Raw genomic sequence first — 24,424 nt, forward strand, 5'->3', positions numbered from 1 at the left:
TAAAGTACATCTGCCTGCCATTCATCAACCCTACAGCCATTGTATTGTACCCATGCTCTTGTCCTTATTCATTTATTAATCCATACCATAGACACCTCCCTGCCTCTTACACAGGTCCATCCGTAATTCATACGGTATAAAGCCTTTTGATAGGCCAAAGAGCCCTCCCTGTCAGTGTAGAGCTGCTCTGTTCAACTCACGAGAGGGTTAAATGGCCTCTTGAGTGCTTGAAACCCTGGTTGTTACCACGGTATAGAAGGGATTAACCCTGAGTGGGAGAAAATAGCCTAGTTTGTTTGTGACATGTTTGTAAGGTGACTGGTTGGATAGTTGCTATAGTGCCTTCGAGAAGTATTTAAACCCCTTGACTTTTTTTATGCATTTTGTTATGTTACAAAGTGGAGGGGGGGGGGGGGTGAATTGTCATTTTTGTCAATGATCCACACACAATACTTTGTAATGTCAAATTGGAAGAAACATATGGTAAAACATTTTTGGGGGAAAAATAAAACACTAATATATCTTGATTAGATAAGTATTCAACCACCTGAGTCAATGCATGTTAGAATCACCTTTGGCAGCAATTACAGTTTTTGGGTAAGTCTGTAAGAACTTTGCATACAGTGCCTTCAGAAAGTATTCATACCCCTTGACTTATTCCACATTTTGTTATGTTAAACCCTGAATTCAAAATGGATTTTTCTCACCCATCTACACACAATACCCCATAATGACAAAGTGAAAACATGTTTTTAGAAATGTTGCTAATTTATTGAAAATTAAATACAGAAATATCTAATTTACGTAAGTATTCACACCCCTGAGTGAATACATCTTAGAATCACCTTTGGCAGTGATTACAGCAGAGTCTTTCTGGGTAAGTCTCTAAGAGCTTTGCACACCTGGATTATACACTATTTGCACATTATTCATTCAATAATTCTTCAAGCTCTGTCAAGTTGGTTGTTGAACATTGCTAGACAGCCATTTTCTTGTCTTGCCATAGATTTTCAAGACAATTTAAGTCAAAACTGTAACTACGCTACTCAGGAACATTCAATGTCGTCTTGGTAAGCAACTCCAGTGTATATTTGGCCTTGTGTTTTAAGCTATTGTCCTGTTGAAGGTACATTTGTCTTCCAGTGTGTCACGCCCTGACCATAGAGAGCCCTTGTTTCTCTATGGTGTAGTAGGTCAGGGCGTAACTAGGGGATGTTCTAGTTTAAAATTTCTATGTTGATGTTTTGGTATGGTTCCCAATTAGAGGAAGCTGGTAACCGTTGCCTCTAATTGGGGATCATATTTAAGTAGCTATTTTTCTCACCTGTGTTTGTGGGATATTGTTTTGTGTTTGTGCATGTGCACCACGTAGTTACGTTTTGTTGTTCGTTTATTGATTTATTTGCTTTAGCTTAAAGTTTCACTTTGTAATAAATATGTGGAACTCAACATCCGCTGCGCCTTGGTCCCGTTCTTACGACAACCGTGACAGAATATCCCACCACGCAAGGACCAAGCAGCGTGCCATGGAGGAGAAGGTGTTTTGGACATGGGAGGAAATCATGGGAGGACATGAGACCCTTCCTTGGCTGGAGTCGCCAAGGAGCATGGAAGGACAGTGACGACGCCGGGGACCACGGCCACAGAAACTCCAAGATTGTTTTTTTTGGGGGGGGGGGGCACATGGAGCTAGCGGTCGAGCAGCGGAGAGTGCCAGAGCTTGTTTGGGATTTGGAGGAGGAATTTGATGAAAGATTCCGGAGAGAGGTGGTAGCGATCAGAATGCTGCAGCACAGGCGTGCTGAAGAGCATGACACCAGTCCGGTGCCATCTGCACCGGTTTCACGCATCTGGCCTCCAGTGCGCCTCTCCAGTCCGGTACGTCCTGAGCCAGCTCCCAGCACTAGCCTTGAAGTGCGTGTCACCAGTCTGGTGCCAGCTGTGCCAGCACCACGTACCAGGTCTCCAGTGCGTCTCCCCAGTCCGATATGTCCTGTGCCAGCTCCCCACACTCTCCCTGAAGTGCGTGTCACCAGTCCGGTGCCACCTGTACCGGCTCCACGCATCAGGACTCTAATGCGCCTCCCCAGTCCAGTATGTCCTGTGCCTCCTCCCCGCACTCGCCCTGAAGTGTGTGTCACAAGTCTGGTGCCACCTGCACCGGCTCCACGCACTAGGCCTCCAGTGCGCATTCACAGTCCAGAGCTTCAGGCGACGTTTCCCAGTCTAGAGTTTCAGGCGATGTTTCCCAACCCAGAGCTTCCGGCGACGGTTCCCAGTCCAGAGCTTCCGGCGACGGTTCCCAGTCCAGAGCTTCCGGCGACGGTTCCCAGTCCAGAGCTTCCGGCGACGGTTCCCAGTCCAGAGCTTCCGGCGACGGTCAACTGTCCGGAACCTCCTGCGATGGTCAACGGTCTGGAACCTCCAGCGACAGTCAACGGTCCGGAGCTTCCAGGCAAGGCGTCCAGTCCTACTCCAGGGCAGGAGCTTTCCTCTGCGCCGATGGCCAGTCCAGACACGGCGTCCAGTCCAGCTCCATGGCCGGAGCCTTCCTCTGCGCCGATGCCCAGTCCAGGCACGGTGTCCAGTCCCGCTCCAGGACAGGAGCCTTTCTCTGTGCCAGTGTCCAGTCCAAGCACGGCGTCCAGTTCCGCTCCATGACAGGAGCCCTCCTCTGCGCCGGTGCCCAGTCCAGACACGGCGTCCAATCCCGCTCCAAGGCCGGAGCCTTCCTCTGCGCCGGTGACCAGTCCAGGCACGGGGTTCAGTCCCACTCCAGGGCAGGAGCCTTCCTCTGTGCCGGTGCCCAGTCCAGGCACGGCATCCAGCCCAGCTCCATGGCCAGAGCCCTCTTTTGCGCCGGTGTCCAGTCCAGGCATGGCGGCCGGCCTAGCTCCATGGCCGGAGCCTTCTTCTGCGCCGATGCCCAGTCCAGGCACGGCGTTCAGCCCGGCGCCATGGTCGGATCCGGGTCTGGGGGGGGCTACGACCCGCACCGGAGCCGCCACCAACACTAGTCACCCCCCCAACCCCCCATTTGGTTTCAGGTTTTGCGGCCGGAGTCCGCACCTTTGGGGGGGTACTGTCACGCCCTGACCATAGAGAGCCCTTGTTTCTCTATGGTGTAGTAGGTCAGGGCGTGACTAGGGTTGTTCTAGTTTAAAATTTCTATGATGGTGTTTTGGTATGGTTCCCAATTAGAGGCAGCTGGTAATCGTTGCCTCTAATTGGGGATCATATTTAAGTAGCTATTTTTCCCACCTGATATTGTTTTGTGTTTGTGCATGTGCACCACGTAGTCACGTTTCGTTGTTCATTTATTGATTTATTTACCTTTGCTTAAAGTTTCACTTTGTAATAAAGATGTGGAACTCAACATCCACTGCGCCTTGGTCCCGTTCTTACGACAACCGTGACACAGTGTCTGTTGGAAAGCAGGCTGAACCAGGTTTTCCTCTAGAATTTTGCCTGTGCTTAGCTCCATTCAGTTATTTTTTTTTAAACGGGCTAGTCCTTGCCGATGACAAGCATACCCATAACATAATGCAGCCATGCTTGAAAATATGAAGAGTGGTACTCAGTGACGTTCTGTGTTGGATTTGCCCCAAACATAACACTTTGTATTCAGGACATAAAGTTCATTTCTTCGCCAAATTTTTGGCAGTTTTACTTTAGTGCCTTATTGCAAACAGGATGCATGTTTTAGAATATTTTTTATTCTGTATAAGCTTCCTTCTTTTCACTCTGTTAGTGAAGTTAGTATTGTGGAGTAACTACAATTTTGTTGATCCATCCTCAGTTTTCTCCCATCATAGCCATTATACTCTGTAAGTGTTTTAAAATCACCATTGGCCTCATGGTGAAATCCCTGAGCGATTTCCTTCCTCTCCAGCAACTGAGTTAGGAAGGACGCCTGGATCGTTGTAGTGACTGGGTGTATTGATACACCATCCAAAGTGTAATTAATAAATTCACCATGCTCAAAGGGCTATTCAATGTCTGCTTTTTTACCCATCTACCAATAGATGCCCTTTTTTTGCGAGGCATTGGAAAACCTCCCTTGTATTTAATGGTTGAATCTGTGTTTGAAATTCACTGCTAAACTGAGGGACCTTACAGATAATTGTATGTGTGGGTTACAGAGATGAGGTAGTCATTTAAAGTGGAACTGATGGCAATTTAACTATTTTGCAGATATGAAACAAACTGACATCATAATATCAGTCAAAAAGATACAATTCACAGTTTGTGCTACAAAACCAACATTATAAGAGGTGGATGCAGTTCAATGCATTTGTAACGGTCTTCGTCGTCCTCGGTTGAAGGGGAAGAGAAATCAGACCAAAATGCAGCGTGGTAAGTGTTCGTCATTTTAATGTACAACTGAACACTAAAGCAACAAGCAAAACAAAAGAACAACCCAACAGTTCCGTCAGGTGCAAAACACTAAACAGAAAATAACCACCCACAAAGCCCAAAGGAAAACAGGCTGCCTAAGTATGACTCCCAATCAGCGACAACGATGTACAGCTGTCCCTGATTGAGAGCCATACCAGGCCAAAACAAAGAAATACAAAAACATAGAAAAAGGAACATAGAACACCCACCCTAGTCACACCCTGGCCTAACCAAAATAGAGAACAAAACCCTCTCTATGGCCAGGGCGTGACAGTATTATTCATATAATTCCCCAATACATTTCTTAGTAGTCCAAAAAGTATTGGTATCACGTTGTAAATCACAGCTGGCCTGGTACATTATTTGCAGCCTCCATTCGGGATGCACTGTTTCAGTTTCAATTATTCAATATTTTGGACAAAAAACAGTAATGTAACTAAGGCTGGGAATGTCAATACAATCAAACTAGCAAGGGAAATGATCACAAGTCAGTTATAACGTGGCTAATATGCTAGCATATCTATTTATGTAGCAAGCCGAAAACACGGAGCCTAATGTTAGTTAGATAGCTAGCTGCTAGGAGGATGTCATGTCATTGGAGGAGTGGGTGAGTGACTGAGTCTTTCCCTCATATCGTTTTTCGGTGGCTACACTGCTAGAAATGCAGGTGTCATTTGGTTATCTAGCAAGAAATGTGAATCGCTTTGCTAGCTATGATGAACTTGAACAACTGTTATCCAGTTAGCATATCTCTTGCGTTTGCAAATTCACTCTGGCTATCTACTCCGATTTCAGAGCGCAGAATAACTGCTGAATTTATGAACGAGCAAGCTAGCCAACTTTTAGCCAGTTAGCTTGGGTGCTTGGTTGGGACAAGTATACATTGGCAGGCAAGCTGCAGAAGGACAAGCAGGCTACTTACTATTCCCCATCGTTTATCAGTGCAATTTTGACAGCCATCTAGCTGAAAGATTTTGAGAGGGTTTATCTAATTTTCCTTCGTTAGATTTTAGCTCATCTTGCTCTGGCTAGCATTAGCTGTTGATCTTGTTGATGTGCATATAGAGAAATATAGCCTACCTTGTTATGGTTGTTTAATCAATAGGACTGTAAAGTTCTCAAATGTAAGAAGTCTCCTGTAGTATTTACATATTTGCAGAAATCCATTCAGGTGTATTTTGTGGCTTTTGCTGAATGCGTTCTAATGATCTAAAGTCGCGCTGTTGTAACTAACTACCTGTAAACACACAGTCCAGTTCAAAGTGAATGATGGCAGGCTCATTTGGCAAATGGCTTGTTTGCATGTAGGCCAACTGTAGCTCTGATTGTCTATAGCACACCGGTCTGTGTAGACTCTGGTCCTGGATGAGACAGATGTTTTTTATTCGGTTTTATTTATTGATTGTCGATGCGCACGGCCTCTTTCCCATTGCATATTCTTCCTGGGGTGTATATGAACAGATTTGAATAAGATTTCATGTTGCTAAAATGCTGTCAGTTACACTTTTAAAAAATCATGTTAAACACTATTATTGCACACAGAGTGATTCCATGCAAAGTATTATGTGACTTGTTAAGCCAATTTTACTCCTGAACTTATTTAGCCTTGACATAACAAAAGGGTTGAATACTTATTAACTCAAGACATTTCCACTTAAAAATTGTAATTAATCGAAAAATGTAATTTCACTTTGACATTGTGGGGTATTGTGTGTAGGCCAGTGACAAAACAATCTCAATTGAATACATTTTAAATTCAGGCTGTAACAAAAAAAAGTCAAGGGGTGTACCTGGATTGTTCAATATTTGCCCATTATTCTTTTTAGAATTCTTCAAGCTCTGTCAAGTTGGTTGTTGAGCATTGCTAAACAGCCAATTTTAAGTCAAAACTGTAACCACTCAGGAACATTCAACGTTGTCTTGGTAAGCACTTTAGTGCCTTATTGCAAACAGGAAGCATGTTTTGGAAATGTTTTTTTTCTGTACTGGCTTCCTTCTTTTCACTCTGTTATTTAGGTCAGTATTGTGGAGTAACTACAATGTTATTGATCCATCCTCAGTTTTCTCCTATCACAGCCATTCATCTCTGTAACTGTTGGTTTCCTTCCTCTCTGGCAACTAAGTTAAGAAGGACGCCTGTATCTTTTTAGTGACTGAGTGTATTGAGACACGATCAAAAGAGTAATTGGGATATTCAGCGTCAGCTTTTTTTTACCCATCTACCAATAGGTTCCCTTCTTTGCGAGGCAATTGGAAAACCTCCCTGGTCTTTGTGGTTGAATTTGTGCTTGAAATTCACGACTGAGTGACCTTACAGATAATTGAATGTGTGTGCAGTAGCGGTGCATCGGTAAAATCACCAGGGAAACCATGCCACATATATGTTGTGATAATTGCATTGTTAGCTCTATAAACTGTTAGTTCAATCATATGCCTTGACACCATGATATATAGGCGTAAGGCCGAGACAATAAGAAGACACAGTGTCAGAATAAATTCAACCACACCGTTGTTTTATCACAAAGCCGGAGAGCAACATCTGTCCGGGGAAGTCCACAAAACACATTGCATGTAAAAAATAGATTTATGACCTAGAGCACGGTCAAGCAAATCAATGTTTACGACATTTTCAAACTACTTAACAACTATTGATTTAGAAGCATAGAAAACAGGTGCTGCCTCCACTATTCCAGCACCATTTCAACTTCAACATTTCAACATCATCAAATCACCTATGCTTAGTCTAATACAGTTACCGAAAAACGAGAAGATTCAAAAAATGATTTAGTCCAATAAACATAAGCTAAATATGATGTGGCTGTCCTTGTACTGATTTCTCTCGTGTGTGTGTGTGTGTGTGTGTGTGTGGTTGGGTGTCTGCGTGCATGCTTGCAAGTTCGAAAAATACATTTTGACTCACCCTACTTGTAGAGAAAAGCCAATGTCATCCTCTTTCATGTTGCCTAAACGGTCTATGACTCTGTCATACTCTACAGTACATGCTTGAAGTTTTTGTTGTCCTAGGCTACCTGGGTAGAATGCTTGCTTGCTAGCCTAACTTTCATTCTGAGGCAACAATGTGCCAGGCCGGCTAGTTAACATTAGCCTACTACATCTAGCTACATATTGAACTTAGGCCAGGGGCACAATGTATGAAGTTATGGTTGGATCAGAATTGCCGTTATAATCATTGGCTAGTTTGGAGAAATAAGTTAAACCACAAGTCCAAATCTCCAGGACAACAACACAACGAGACGCGACAAACAATTCAATGACATTTGGCTTTTGATGTGGAGGTGACCAAGAACCCAATGACCACTCTGACAGAACTACAGAGTTCCTTGGCTGAGATGGGAGAACCTCCCAGAAGGACAGCAGTCTATACAGCACTTCATCACTTCACCAATCTGTGCTTCATGGGAAGTGACCAGACGGAAGCCACTCCTGAGAAAAAGGCACATGACAGCATGCCTGGAGTTTGCAAACAGACACGTGGAACACTCTGACGGTATAAGGCAAAATATTCTGTGGTCTGATGAGAGAAAAACACAACTCTTTGGCCTGAATGCTAAGCTCTATGTCTGGAGAAAACCAGCACAACTCATCACCTGTCTAACACTATCCCGTGAAGCATAGTAGTGGCAGAATCATGCTATGGGGATGATTTTCAGTGGCAGGGACTGGGATACTGGCAAGGATAGAGGGAACAGTGAATGGAGCCTTAATGAGAATCTGCTTCAGTGTGACCTTAGACTGGGAACGAAGATGTATGCTCCAACAGGAAAATGACTCCAAGTATACAGCCAAAGCAATGCTGGAATGGCTTAAGAACAACAATGCAAAAGTCTTTGAGTGGCCCAGCCAAAGCCCAGACTTGAATCCCATTGAACATATGTGGAAAGAATTGAAGATTGCTGTTCAGCGCCACTCCCCATCTAACTTAACAGAGCTTGAGAAAATCCGCATGAAAGAATGGGAGAAAATCCCCAAATCTAAATGTGCAAAGCTGATACAGACATACCCTAGACAACTCAGATCTGTAATTGCCTCCAGGCATGCTGTCATGTGCCTTTTTCTCAGGAGTGGCTTCCGTCTGGTCACTTCCCATAAAGCACAGATTGGTGAAGTGATGAAGTGCTGTATAGACTGCTGTCCTTCTGGGAGGTTCTCCCATCTCAGCCAAGGAACTCTGTAGTTCTGTGCTTTTTTTCAGGGGTGTGAATACTTATGTAAATGAGATGTTTCTGTATTTCATTTTCAAAAAATGTGCAGTAATTTCTAAAGGCATGTTTTAATTTGGGGTATTGTGTGTAGATAGGTGGGAAATAATATTTTTAATGAATGTTGAATTCAGGCTATAACATAACAAAATGTGGAATAAGTCAAGGGGTATCTACTTTCACTGTGAATGATTGTTCTTTCTGTTGTTTATCGGAGACCAACACCCCGAGGCAAACCTATTTTGCAACTTCACACTGTCAACTGTCACCTGACATATTGACATTGAGTGAGAGAAGAGCTGCAGAGTGGCAAGACCTTGCACTGTCTCTCTGACCAAAGGTGCTGCTGTGGTGCCATTGTCTCAAATGGGATGAAAATACATTTGACTGGGTCAAATCCTCAACAAGTTTCTATGGGGTTGGCAGTTATTTCTCTACAGGACAGAAGAAGTGGAGTGTCAGACATCTTAACAGTAAGCAAGGCAACCCAGTTTTGGTGATTTCTTGTATTTCATCACAATCAATCAATCGCAGCATGTTTTTAGACACATTTTAGACGTTTTTACCTGATTAAGTACAGTACCATTGGACATTAATGTTGAAAGTTATATTTATATTCCTAAAACTTAAGTTGAAAATGATGCTATTGCTGCTTCCTGTTGACAAGACATTTTGATAACTAGCCCAATGTCAAAACACAGTTTTAACGTGTCCAAATCAATAGCCAATATACAGAAATAGTTTGTGATATATTGAAAACCTAAACATAAATGTCTATCTCCACACACATGTGCAACAATAGTAATCATATTACTTGTATTTTTTTAAATGAGCACCTTATAAACTGCAAACGCACCAAAAACCCTTGGCAAAAAAAAATCGCTGATGGGTGGAAATCAGGTTGTACGCACTGTTGAAACTAACACAACTAAAAAAACACATGGAAACTGGAGATATATTTTTAGTGGTTAGAGGACAACCTGCAGAACACAGTCAGCTACATTTTGGAGTGATGCATTTTGATTTGGGGGTCGCCAAAACGGAAAGGGAAACGCTACACTTATTTGTCAATCACTCATATCGATATCAGCTTGAAGTCAATAGAATGAGAGGGGGGAGTCAGGTTGCACGTTCAAAGTTGCACTACTGAAAAACCACATGGAATCTGGGAATATATGTAACCAGCTACATTTTGAGTTGTTGCATTTTGTTTCAAGTGGGTCGCCAACGCAGAAAGCTAAACACAACACTATTTTCTTAATCACTCATATTGATATCACGTTAAAATCAATAGAAAGGGGGCAAAAATTTGGGTTGTATGGACTGTTTAAACATTTATTATACAAAGACCACACAAACTTGGAATAATCTATATAACTATGTATACTGTCCACATCATGGAAAATTGCGTAATATACATTAATTAGATATGGCAAAATTATTCAATTTAATTTAGGATGATGGTAAATGAAGCAAACTCATAGATTTTTTTTACGATAATCACATATATTTCTCACTAGTTTAACCATTTAGAGATGAATTGTTTTCTTCCCTAAGCACCATTGAACCAGGCGCTCTAGACTAGAGCGTCCGTAGGGTCTGTACAGCAGGCTGAACGTTTGACGGCCCTTTTAACAGCCTAGGGGTGGTGTGGTGCAGGGTGCATGCACACAAGGCCTGTCATTTAACTCAACTACTGTAGGTAGCCTACTGTACTGTGTGATTTGTGTATTGTGTCCCTTCAGAATAATGCCTGTAGTCATCCCTCAGAATGTGACGGTACGTCTGTCTTGGTGCCCTTTTTGGATCAAGTGACCTGGCTGCTAGGCTATATCATGCCTGCTGACTTAAGGCATGGACAGAACGGTATGATTGTCGAGTGTCTGCCGTCCGAGAGTACTTAGCACCTCTGAACACCGTCCCAGCCGTAATTTGCAAACCGATTCTACATGTAGAAACCGGCGAAAATTACGTCAGTCAGTCGGCCACCAACGGGTGGTCTTTATAACACACCGCACCATCAGCAATGAACGAACGGCACCCTAATATACAGACCGACAGTCGGTTTGGTGAGTTTTCTCCTTTAAAGTGTTGATAAACCCAAAGAATGTTCACATGCTCAGTGACAAACTTACAATCATTTTGTGTGAGACTGAAATAGGTACAGTGCATCATACTGTATGTGTTGTAGTTGTGTGGCCATCCTTGACCTTTTGCTCTGTGATGAGATGTTAATGAGATGGGGTTTCCTTATTTAAGCTGAATGACGATTTTCCTAAAATACTGTTTTCTTCTCTTCAAATAGTCAACAGTGAAGCATCTGTTGTATTCTTTTCCTCGAGATCCTTCAAATTGGCCACACGTGTGGCATTGGTCTGCAAATTCTATTTACTTACAATTATATAATTGTTGAACTGAACTGTTTCATTTCTTAACCCTATTACTAGCCATCTATGGCAGAGTTTGTAGAGTGAAGGGTTTTGCATGACCTATTTACACAAATTGGATTCTACGTACTTATGTCGTCCGGGTTAGGGTTTGGCCGGTGTAGGCCGTCATTGTAAATAAGAATTTGTTCTTAACTGACTTTCCTAGTTAAATAAAGGTTAAATAAATAAAATAAATAAAAAATGTGTGATAAAAAAATGTGGAAGGGGGAGAACATACAATGGACTCGAGTGTACAGAGCAGTGCGTGTGTGTGTGCGTGTGTGTGTCTCTCAGTGTGTACACACACACCACACAGTAGGCATTCTCCTTTCTCCCCTGACCTCCTTGCCACTCCCCAGCTCAGCTAATCCAATATCACCTCTAACACCCTCCTCATTCTGCATTCCTCTTTGGATTCAATCTCTTCTCCTCCCTCCATCCTCCTCCTCTCCTGACAAACCCCCAGCCCAGAATCTTTGTAAAAGGAACACAAATGCTTCTCTCTAGCCCATTCGTGGCAAAGGTCCAGGACTCAGTCTCAACTCACCACTTGAATTCAAGAAGGTACTGTACTGCCTGCTGGGTTTTACACTATTATTATTACCCCCCTATCCCCCAGCCCTCCCTTATACCCTGATGTTATTTACTCCAATTATATACTCCATCCACATGTAAAAAGACCGACTGAAGTGTGAAATCTTATAAAAGCTAATGAACGACTATCCAAATGGTATAGGTCGTCACTAATCTGATAGTATCACCCCTGTAATAATGATTCAATCAAGTCTATAAAAGTGTTATGTTTTTGATTCACCTGGCAATCTTTTTGTTTTCTTCAACACAATGAAAATGTTCCATTGAAGGTCAACTGACCGAAGCTCAGCTACAATTGCATCTTACCGGAAGTGTGAGGAGACTTTTTCCTATTTCTCCAGTTTTTCTTTTTGCCTCCAGCACCTACACTAATCAACTCTGGGCGTGTGGAAGATTCCGTCTATTATTACGGTATCTTAAACAAGGCCATAATTGACAGTATGTAGCCTCCGTCTATGTGCTTTTGTATATGGTTGTTTGCTGGCCTTGAAAACGATGCGCATGGGAAGGGCATCATAAGAGGTCAGCTGGCTGACCATCATGTGAATAGTAGTTCTCTTGGATCTTTTAGAAGGGCATATGATGGACGTGTAAAGACGTGTCCAAAGCTCAACTGATCCTTCTCCCTCCCAACAGTAGATGGCCCTCTTCTATTACACACCAGATACCGTACTCATAAAGTACTTCAACATCTAAGTGGGGCGACACTGTACTCAGTTCATTCGTCATGGAGGGTGGAAAACCACTATGTGTAGCTATGTCCGCTTTCGTTTGAGGTTGCAAAAACATATCTGATATAATCCAGTTACTGTATGTTTTATTGGTACCGTAGTTATGTAGTTACAGCACTGTTTATGCTCCAGTGTATTGTGTTACACTGTAGTGGTAGGCTACGCCTAAACTATGCCCGGGAAGTTGAGTTCTCTGCCTCGTGTTTTGGTAGAATTGAAAAGCGAGTTCTGTTTTTGTGTGTATTATCCTTCGATATGACCGAAAAAGGTTTGGCCTACATGCCGATACATCACTGCACTATGCTCTAGGTCAACACACACAGTAATTCCCCACATGTTTTTATTCTGATTTGAACAAGATAGCATTTTGCTAAATCAACAGTGAAAATGGCCACTCACCATTTGTGGCTGATAGTGTTGTGTGTTATTATAGTAAAAACACTCTTAGGACTCAGACACACCACGGTTATTGACTGCCGAGAGGTACTTAGCACCAGAGTGTTGGCAGTTCACTTTAAGTACACCAAGGTAAAGCATTTAGTGTTGTGTGCATTGTGCTGCAATTGCCCCCCAGTTTCATATGAAGTGTGTGTGACTCCCTGGCGGAATTAGCAAGGTAACATTAACTAGCTGAGGTAGTGCACATTATCAAATTGAACAAACAAATCCTTCTCCAAGCACCAAACTCCTTAGCTAGATGAAAAATATATGTATTGTTTTAGAACAATTCTGATGAAAAGGTGGTGGATTACACCGGGGAAAGTGCCCTCTTTTATCCTTTTCTTGGCATTCCTGTCGGCTCCCCCACGTGGAGATTCGTGCTCTTTGATTGGCTCGAAGTCAAGTCGTTGGCCACTAACGAGCATTGCAATTCCACAAGTCGAAACGTCAGATTTGTTGGTACACAACAGGTACCGCTTTTGAAAAAAAAATATATTTTACCTTTATTTAACTAGGCAAGTCAGTTAAGAACAAATTCTTATTTTCGATGACGGCCTAGGAACAGTGGGTTAACTGCCTTGTTCAGGGGCAAAACACTAGATTTGTACCTTGTCAGCTCAGGGATTTGATCTTGTAACCTTGCGGTTACTAGTCCAACACTCTAACCACTAGGCTACACTGTTCTAGCAAGAGAATGGCCTCCTACTGGGATAAGTACCTATCGGCCGTCAGTTTTCTCTGTGTGCCTGACCTCTAAGTCTATCTTTTTGTCAATGAATTCCGTATGTTCACAGTCTTGCAGATTAATTGATTCAGGCATTTCTGAGATGATTCTGGTTTATTACTCCGAGTGTATAGGGTGGTGAGGAGCAGATGTTGAGATAATTACCATCAGTAGGACACTATGAGTGTATGCTAGTGTGTTTGTGTCATGGAACACTGTCATGTCCATATCTCTGCTCTACGGGGGTAAAGCTAAGCCAGAGGCTCTAACAGATTTGGGAAGGGGGCACTCCCATAACAGCTGCTTTGTTTTCACTTAGTGTCACGGCATGGAAGACAGCAGCACTGTCATTTGGCTTCATTGTCTGCTACGCTGCTACACCTTGCCTGCCCCATACTCACACACATACGTACGCACGCACGCACTGACGCGCACACACACACACACACACACACACACACACACACACACACACACACACACACACACACACACACACACACACACACACATGCGCGTTTAAAGAGTCATGCACAGACATTGATGAGCTCACTGATGTTGTTAGCTCTTGGGTTTCATATTGTGAAGATATCGTCCCAGATAAGGTTGTGAAGGTGTACCCCAATAGTAAACCCTGGGTTAGCAAGTCTCTCGTTGTGCTGTTAAACTAAGAGAAAGTCATTTAAAGTGGTGTGATTGTGATAACATACAGGAACTCATCCTTTTAAGAATTCTCTTTGGTTATAGTCACAAACAGTGCAGTTATTCCCTCCATAAGGCAATCAAACAGACAAAAAGAGTCGCAAAGTGGAGGCGCAATTCAACAGCTCAGACACGAGATGTATGTGGCAGGGTCTACAGACAATCAAGGATTACGAATGGAAAACCAGCCACGTTTAGCAGATAGCAGGACTATAGCAGATATCAGGTCTATAGCAGGACTATAGCAGATATCAGGTCTATAGCAGGACTGTGGCAGATATCAGGTTTACAACCGTAGTATAGCAGGACTATAGCAGATAGCAGGACTATAGCAGGACTACAGCTGATATCAGGTCTATAGCAGGAATATAGCAGGACCATAGCAGATAGCAGGACTATAGCAGATATCAGGTCTATAGCAGGACTATAGCAGGACTATAGCAGATATCAGGTCTATAGCAGGACTATAGCAGATATCAGGTCTATAGCAGGACTATAGCAGATATCAGGTCTATAGCAGGAGTACAGCAGGACTGCAGCTGATATCAGGTCTATAGCAGGACTATAGCTGATATCAGGTCTATAGCAGGACTATAGCAGGACTACAGCAGATAGCAGGACTATAGCAGGACTATAGCAGATATCAGGTCTATAGCAGGAGTATAGCAGGACTGCAGCTGATATCAGGTCTATAGCAGGAGTATAGCAGGACTATAGCAGATAGCAGGACTATAGCAGGCCAGTAGTAGATTTTAGACTTCCCTCCGAGTGGTTCAGACCAGAGGAAATACGTGTGTGTGACTGTGACGACACTGGGCTGTCCAAGAGGAAGTGGCACTGCACAGCGTCTGCACGCCATCTGTCTCACTACCCCTCCACGCGATCCGTCTCACTACCCCTACACACGATTGTTATCACTACCCCTCCATGTGATTGTTCTCACTACCCCTCCACACGATTGTTATCACTACCCCTTCATGTGATTGTTATCACTACCCCTTCATGTGATTGTTATCACTACCCCTCCATGCGATTGTTATCACTACCCCTCCATGTGATTGTTATCACTACCCCTCCACACGATTGTTATCACTACCCCTCCACGCGATCGTTATCACTACCCCTCCACGCGATTGTTATCACTACCCCTCCACAAGATTGTTATCACTACCCCTCCACAAGATTGTTATCACTACCCCTCCACGCGATTGTTATCACTACCCCTCCACGCGATTGTTATCACTACCCCTCCACGCGATTGTTATCACTCCCCCTCCACGCGATTGTTATCACTACCCCTCCACGCGATTGTTATCACTACCCCTCCACGCGATTGTTATCACTACCCCTCCACGCGATTGTTATCACTACCCCTCCACGCGATTGTTATCACTACCCCTCCACGCGATTGTTATCACTACCCCTCCACGCGATTGTTATCACTACCCCTCCACGCGATTGTTATCACTACCCCTCCACGTGATTGTTATCACTACCCCTCCACGCGATTGTTATCACTTATCACTACCCCTCCACGCGATTGTTATCACTACCCCTCCACGCGATTGTTATCACTACCCCTCCACGCGATTGTTATCACTACCCCTCCACGCGATTGTTATCACTACCCCTCCACGCGATTGTTATCACTACCCCTCCACGCGATTGTTATCACTACCCCTCCACGTGATTGTTATCACTACCCCTCCATGTGATTGTTATCACTACCCCTCCATGTGATCTCTGTCTTACAGCCCCCCCCCCCTCCCGTACTGGCCTGAAGGCGGCTGTCTGAGGTATCCAGAACCTCTCCGCCGAGACCAATTGTTCACTTATTATCTGAACCTTATGCACAGAAATCCCACATAATGCAAACAGAGAGAAACACTGAATTAATTGACGTAGTCAGTGTGATATTCACCATCATTTTGGAGGGTGTTTGTTTGGGGTTTGTTGTACAAAGAACACTTCTGCGGATTGTATACATTTGTTTATGTTACCGTATAAATTAGGCATTTTTTTAAATTCCTTCGCTCTTTCTCCAGACTCGGGCAAAGTGTGATAAATAGTTATTTCCGATAATTGTGCTATACTCAACAGAATGTGTGAGAAACTACAAGCTATGATGACACACACTGCTCTATATACGTTCTGTATGTGTATCTATGAGAGAAGTTGGTTTAATTTTCCCTGTCATCAAGATACAAACCCAACTGACAGATTTACATTCACAGAGCTTAGTCCTGCAGGAAAAGTAAATGTTTTTAAATACTTATTTGGCCCCAAATAGAGGAAGTCCTTATCTTGCTGATTGTGGTGTTCATTTACAGTTCCTCCATTCTCCTTTTTTTTCTCTTCTCTTCTCTTCTCCACCCTCTCTTCGCTCTCTCTCTCTTCTCCACCCTCTCTTCGCTCTCTCTCTCTCTCTTCTCCACCCTCTCTTCGCTCTCTCTCTCTCTCTTCTCCACCCTCTCTTCGCTCTCTCTCTCTCTCTTCTCCACCCTCTCTTCGCTCTCTCTCGCTGTCTCTCCACCCTCTCTTCGCTCTCTCTCTTCTCCACCCTCTCTTCGCTCTCTCTCGCTGTCTCTCCACCCTCTCTTCGCTCTCTCTCGCTGTCTCTCCACCCTCTCTTCGCTCTCTCTCGCTGTCTCTCCACCCTCTCTTCGCTCTCTCTCGCTGTCTCTCCACCCTCTCTTCGCTCTCTCTCGCTGTCTCTCCACCCTCTCTTCGCTCTCTCTCGCTGTCTCTCCACCCTCTCTTCGCTCTCTCTCGCTGTCTCTCCACCCTCTCTTCGCTCTCTCTCGCTGTCTCTCCACCCTCTCTTCGCTCTCTCTCGCTGTCTCTCCACCCTCTCTTCGCTCTCTCTCGCTGTCTCTCCACCCTCTCTTCGCTCTCTCTCTCGCTGTCTCTCCACCCTCTCTTCGCTCTCTCTCTCTCTCTCTCTCTCTCTCTCCACCCTCTCTTCGCTCTCTCTCTCTCTCTCCACCCTCTCTTCGCTCTCTCTCTCTCTCTCTCTCTCTCTCTCTCCACCCTCTCTTCGCTCTCTCTCTCTCTCTCTCCACCCTCTCTTCTCTACCTCTTCTGTCCCAAGGCAGCGGACTGGAGTTGTGTGTCTGTCATCAAGTGACCCGGGGCAGTTCCTCTGTCCCTCCTTTGGGGTGTACCCTGGCACCTCTCCCCAGAGAGAGAGAGAGAGAGAGAGAATGTGGGAGGGAGGGAGAGAGAATGTGGGAGGGAGGGAGCCAGGGAGGGAGGGAGAGAGAGCGAGCTCGTCGGTGTTGGCTGCCTTTGCACTGATAGTCATTTGTCTGTTGTGCAACTCACTCTGTTATAAATTTTAATTGAATGTATGTACATTGGTGTGGCCTCCATATGGCCCTCTACTTTTATATGTTGCTTGGTGTACCTAGTATGACTTTTTAGGTCAAAAACACAAGTACTAATGCAGTATGTTGTTAACAGGGCATGTTTTATGGAGTTTCATGCTGGATATAACAACGAAAAATAATTAGAAAATCGGCAACTAATAATATTTCTGCTTACTGTCGAGTGACAAGATGACAAAGTGCCCTGTCAGCGCGAGGCTGTATAAAACTTAGCACACACTGGATTAGGTAAGATATATGCACTCTGTCTTTAGAGAGAAAGAAGGGCTAGTCTAATGCTGCCTGGCTGCTCTGAACAGTAAAAAAAAGGAGGGAGGGAGAGAGAGAGAGAGAGAGAGAGAGAGAGAAAATAATCATAAGACTTGTAATAAAACAGCCACATACTGATTCATCTCCCTGGACATACTGGCCCAGACCTATGACTGCCATAGAAGACAGTAGTTAATCTCATTACAAATGCTGCAGTTTTATGTGGTTACAGCCCTCGCTCAGTCCCCACTCACCCACATGTCTTACTCATATTTGAAATGCTTCACGGGACTGCTTTACAGCATCTGAACATGCGGGATTTCAAGAACGATGTGGAAATACAAATTATAAGCGGTGTAGTGAGACACCAGAATGTTCCAACAAGCCCAACTATAGGTGTTTGGTTGCAGCTGACAAGAAAAGAAATGCACATTTTAGTCATAAAAAGTATCCTCAAGTCAGTGCGGAGTTTGTTTTATTTGATATGGTGACAACATTCATATTAAGTGTCAGCGTCCCTGAAATGAATGGTAGCTGAAGGTCAAGCTCCTTTGATAGCCTCTAGGTGAGTGTCCAAGATCGATTGAATTTGTTCATGTAGCTAGACGCTGGCTCCTTGTGAAACTCCCAGAATTATATCAGGGTCTGTATGAAACTGATACGGAGACATTAAGAAGTGGGTATTACACAGTTCAGATGATGCATAGTTGGATTTATATCCACAGTTGTCCCCACAGAGTCAATACTAAAGAGATCATTGGGTATGGAACAAAGTCCTAACAACTAGAATGTAAAGGTTAGCAACCAACAGGCTTTTTTCCTTCTTTAATGAGGTATAGTACACCAGGCCAGACCAAGGCAATAAAAGGTCCCTCCATAAAGTATTTAATTAAAGAGTACATTTACTTGGGGCTGACACTGGCCGGGCAGCATTAATGAAAGCCCTGTGCGTGTTGTCGTTAAAGCCCAGTGTTTACTCCCAGCGGTGGAGGCTTGGGGTTTATGGGCAGGGATCTTCACTGGAGGAATGCCCCCTTTATGATCCCTCATCGCAGATTTGAAATCACAGCTAAGCAGTAAATAAAGACTGGAAATAGAAAATAAAAAAATATCCTCACTTACAGGAGATAAATAGTGCTGCATAAAAATACTCTCGCTAACATCAACAGTAGTACGTCTGGTCTGAGTAAATACAGGGGCTAAGAAGTACAAGAGCATCATATGAGAGGCTAGAATATTTTTGTTGTTGTTGATTTATTGTGTGTGTTTATTGTATGTGGTAGTGTGTAGTGTGTATGTTTGTTTGCACTATGCACAGTCCCAAAATATTGTATCGTCCCCACTCCCCACACAAAAGCCCTGATTGTGTGGTAAGAGCATGCATGGTGGTGTATAGTGTAGGTCTGAGCACCAAGTACATATATTCATGCTGCTGGTGTATTTCTTCAGGCTCAGCAGCAGTTCATAGATTTCCTATGTAGTGAGATGTTAAACTAACAGATCGTCCAGGCCCGCTTTTGGCAGCAAGACCCTGTTCTTTTTTCCTCTGGTACGGCCCCGTCCCTACCACGGCAAAACGTAACTGAAACGATATTAAAAAAAGGGAGAGATTGAAAAGAATAATAAACTCAGGAAATTGCCAGGGTTTTTTATTTGCATCATGCCTTGCAGAACTCTGATGATGTCATGTTTGCTCGCCCTTTGTTTTGGAGAGGGAGATATCACTGAAATTACTGTTGTATTTGTCATGATTAGGCCTAAGGATTATTAATAATTACACACTCACTAAACTATATTACTGACATTTACAGTGTTTTGATCCGTAGCTATTATAATATATTTTGTTCATGACACTTTTTTAAGCATTTATCAGCTTTTTTGGAAACTAAATTAACCACCATTCATTTCAATGTTAGTTTAGAAAAGCTGTAATGAAAAGGTGACCTGGGGTTAAAATGTAAAATACACTATGAACCAATATATTTACACAAACACAAATCATTCTGTAACTTTTACCCTTATGAGAGATGAGCATCAGTGTCTAGGGGGATACGTCATGTTATATGTCTCTTTTCCATATAAGGGACTTTAAAATTGCCACAACTCTGCTGACTGGAAGTATACATTTCTGTGTTGTAGAGAAAGCCATATTATGTCTATAGTATCAAGCAATATTTCAATCTAATGTGGAGTTAATATCTTTGTGGGGGTAAGAAACGTCATCCTAGGGTCAGGGGTCATCAGAGTCACTCAGTACAGTGTACTGTATGTCAGGGGTAGGCAACTAGATTTGGTCGGCTGGCTGGAACATAATTGTAATAACTTGTACACTGCAAATTGACCATAACTAGGCCCAAAAACAGATTGCATTTGAAAATAACAATTATTTCAAAACTTATGTTGAGACACAATAAAGCATAAATATATTTTCTAAATTTTAGCTGAATTCCTGATGATATTAGTCTAAACAAACTAATAAAATGTAAAAAAAAAAAAATATATATATATATATACAGTGAGGGGAAAAAAGTATTTGATCCCCTGCTGATTTTGTATGTTTGCCCACTGACAAAAAAATGATCAGTCTATAATTGTAATGGTAGGTTTAATTGAACAGTGAGAGACAGAATAACAACAAAAAAATCCAGAAAAACGCATGTCAAAAATGTTATAAAATTATTTGCATTTTTATGAGGGAAATAAGTATTTGACCCCTCTGCAAAACATGACTTAGTACTTGGTGGCAAAACCCTTGTTGGCAATCACAGAGGTCAGACATTTCTTGTAGTTGGCCACCAGGTTTGCACACATCTCAGGAGGGATTTTGTCCCACTCCTCTTTGCAGATCTTCTCTAAGTCATTAAGGTTTCGAGGCTGACGTTTGGCAACTCCACCCTTCAGCTCCCTCCACAGATTTTCTATGGGATTAAGGTCTGGAGACTGGCTAGGCCACTCCAAGACCTTAATGTGTTTCTTCTTGAGCCACTCCTCTGTTGCCTTGGTTGTGTGTTTTGGGTCATTGTCATGCTGGAATACCCATCCATGACCCATTTTCAATGCCCTGGCAGAGGGAAGGAGGTTCTCACCCAAGATTTGATGGTACATGGCCCAGTCCATCGTCCCTTTTGATGCGGTGAAGTTGTCCTGTCCCCTTGCAGAAAAACACTCCCGAAGCATAATGTTTCCACCTCCATGTTTGACGGTGGGGTGGTGTTCTTGGGGTTCATAGGCAGCATTCCTCCTCCTCCAAACACGGCGAGTTGAGTTGATGCCAAAGAGCTCCATTTTGGTCTCATCTGACCACAACACTTTCACCCAGTTGTCCACTAAATCATTCAGATGTTCATTGGCAAACTTCAGACGGGATGTATATGTGCTTTCGTGAGCAGGGAGACCTTGCGGGCGCTGCAGGATTTCAGTCCTTCACGGCATAGTGTGTTACCAATTGTTTTCTTGGTGACTATGGTCCTAGCTGCCTTGAGATCATTGACAAGATCCTCCCGTGTAGTTCTGGGCTGATTTCTCACCGTTCTCATGATCATTGCAACTCCACGAGGTAAGATCTTGCATGGAGCCCCAGGCCGAGGGACATTGACAGTTGTTTTGTGTTTCTTCCATTTGCGAATAATCGCACCAACTGTTGTCACCTTCTCACCAAGCTGCTTGGCGAGGGTCTTGTAGCCCATTCCAGCCTTGTGTAGGTCTACAATCTTGTCCCTGACATCCTTCGAGAGCTCTTTGGTCTTAGCCATGGTGGAGAGATTGGAATCTGATTGATTGATTGCTTCTGTGGACAGGTGTCTTTTATACAGGTAACAAGATGAGATTAGGAGTACTCCCTTTAAGAGTGTGCTCCTAATCTCAGCTCGTTACCTGTGTAAAAGACACCTGGGAGCCAGAAATCTTTCTGATTGAGAGGGGGTCAAATACTTATTTCCCTCATTAAAATGCAAATCAATTTATAACATTTTTGACGTGCGTTTTTCTGGATTTTTTTGTTGTTATTCTGTCTCTCACTGTTCAAATAAACCTACCATTAAAATTATAGACTGATCATTACTTTGTCAGTGGGCAAACGTACAAAATCAGCAGGGGATCAAATACTTTTTTCCCTCACTGTATATGTGTATGTATATATATATATATATATATATATATATATATATATATATATATATATATATATATATATATATATATATATAGTGCTCAAAAAAATAAAGGGAACACTAAAATAACACATGCTAGATCTGAATGAATGAAATAATCTTATGAAATACTTTTTTCTTTACATAGTTGAATGTGCTGACAACAACATCACACAAAAATAATCAATGGAAATCCAATTTATCAACCCATGGAGGTCTGGATTTGGAGTCACACTCAAAATTAAAGTGGAAAACCACACTACAGGCTGATCCAACTTTGATGTAATGTCCTTAAAACAAGTCAAAATGAGGCTCAGTAGTGTGTGTGGCCTCCACGTGCCTGTATGACCTCCCTACAATGCCTGGGCATGCTCCTGATGAGGTGGCGGGTGGGCTCCTGAAGGATCTCCTTCCAGACCTGGACTAAAGCATCCGCCAACTCCTGGACAGTCTGTGGTGCAACGTGGCGTTGGTGGATGGAGCGAGACATGATGTCCCAGATGTGCTCAATTGGATTCAGGTCTGGGGAACGGGCGGGCCAGTCCATAGCGTCAATGCCTTCCTCTTGCAGGAACTGCTGACACACTCCAACCACATGAGGTCTAGCATTGTCTTGCATTAGGAGGAACCCAGGGCCAACCGCACCAGCATATGGTCTCACAAGGGGTCTGAGGATCTCATCTCGGTACCTAATGGCAGTCAGGCTACCTCTGGCGAGCACATGGAGGGCTGTGCGGCCCCCCAAAGAAATGCCACCCCACACCATGACTGACCCACCGCCAAACCGGTCATGCTGGAGGATGTTGCAGGCAGCAGAACTTTCTCCACGGCGTCTCCAGACTCTGTCACGTCTGTCACATGTGCTCAGTGTGAACCTGCTTTCATCTGTGAAGAGCACAGGGCGCCAGTGGCGAATTTGCCAATCTTGGTGTTCTCTGGCAAATGCCAAACGTCCTGCACGGTGTTGGGCTGTAAGCACAACCCCCACCTGTGGACGTCGGGCGCTCATACCACCCTCATGGAGTCTGTTTCTGACCGTTTGAGCAGACACATGCAAATTTGTGGCCTGCTGGAGGTAATTTTGCAGGGCTCTGGCAGTGCTCCTCCTGCTCCTCCTTGCACAAAGGCGGAGGTAGCGGTCCTGCTGCTGGGTTGTTGCCCTCCTACGGCCTCCTCCACGTCTCCTGATGTACTGGCCTGTCTCCTGGTAGTGCCTCCATGCTCTGGACACTACGCTGACAGACACAGCAAACCTTCTTGCCACAGCTCGCATTGATGTGCCATCCTGGATGAGCTGCACTACCTGAGCCACTTGTGTGGGTTGTAGACTCCGTCTCATGCTACCACTAGAGTGAAAGCACCGCCAGCATTCAAAAATGACCAAAACATCAGCCAGGAAGCATAGGAACTGAGAAGTGGTCTGTGGTCACCACCTGCAGAACCACTCCTTTATTGGGGGTGTCTTGCTAATTGCCTATAATTTCCACCTGTTGTCTATTCCATTTGCACAACAGCATGTGAAATTTATTGTCAATCAGTGTTGCTTCCTAAGTGGACAGTTTGATTTCACAGAAGTGTGATTGACTTGCAGTTACATTGTGTTGTTTAAGTGTTCCCTTTATTTTTTTGAGCAGTGTATATAGTGTATATAGTGTATATAGAAACAGTGAAGAGGCGACTCCGGGATGCTGGCCTTCTAGGCAGAGTTGCAAAGAAAAAGACATATCTCAGAATGGCCAATAAAAATAAAAGATTAAGATGGGTTAAAGTACACAGACACTGGACAGAGTAACTCTGTCTAAAAGGCATCGCGGAGTCGCCTCTTCACTGTTGACATTGAGACTAGTGTTTTGCGGCTACTATTTAATGAAGCTGCCAGTTGAGGACTTGTGAGGCGTCTGTTTCTCATACTAGACACTCTAATGTACTTGTCCTCTTGCTCAGTTGTGCACCGGGGCCTCCCACTCCTCTTTCTATTCTGGTTAGAGACAGTTTGCGCTGTTCTGTGAAGGGAGTTGTACGAGATCTTCAGTTTCTTGGCAGTTTCTCTCATGGAATAGCCTTCATTTCTCAGAACAAGAATAGACTCCCGAGTTTCAGAAGAAAGTTCTTTGTTTCTGGCCATTTTGAGCCTGTAATCAAATCTAGTCTAAAGAAGTCCAGTTTTATTGCTTCCTTAATCAGGACAACAGTTTTCAGCTGTGCTAACACAATTTCAAAAAGGGTTTCTAATGATCAATTAGCCTTTTAAAATGATTAACTTGGAGTAGCTAACATATCGTGCCATTGGAACACTGGAGTGATGGTTGCTGATAATGGGCCTCTGTATGCCTATGTAGATATTCCATTAAAAAAATCTGCCATTTCCAGCTACAATAGTCATTTACAACATTAACAATGTC

General features: G+C 43.6%; 1 protein-coding gene across 1 annotated transcript in view; it reads left to right on the plus strand.

The window, feature by feature from the left end:
• LOC115197781 (potassium voltage-gated channel subfamily KQT member 1-like) overlaps nt 1–24,424 on the plus strand; it is a 245,666-nt gene that overhangs the window by 47,278 nt on the left and 173,964 nt on the right. The window lies entirely within an intron of this gene.

This window comes from Salmo trutta, chromosome 7 (genome assembly GCF_901001165.1).
Source record: "Salmo trutta chromosome 7, fSalTru1.1, whole genome shotgun sequence".
Lineage (NCBI taxonomy): Eukaryota > Metazoa > Chordata > Actinopteri > Salmoniformes > Salmonidae > Salmo > Salmo trutta.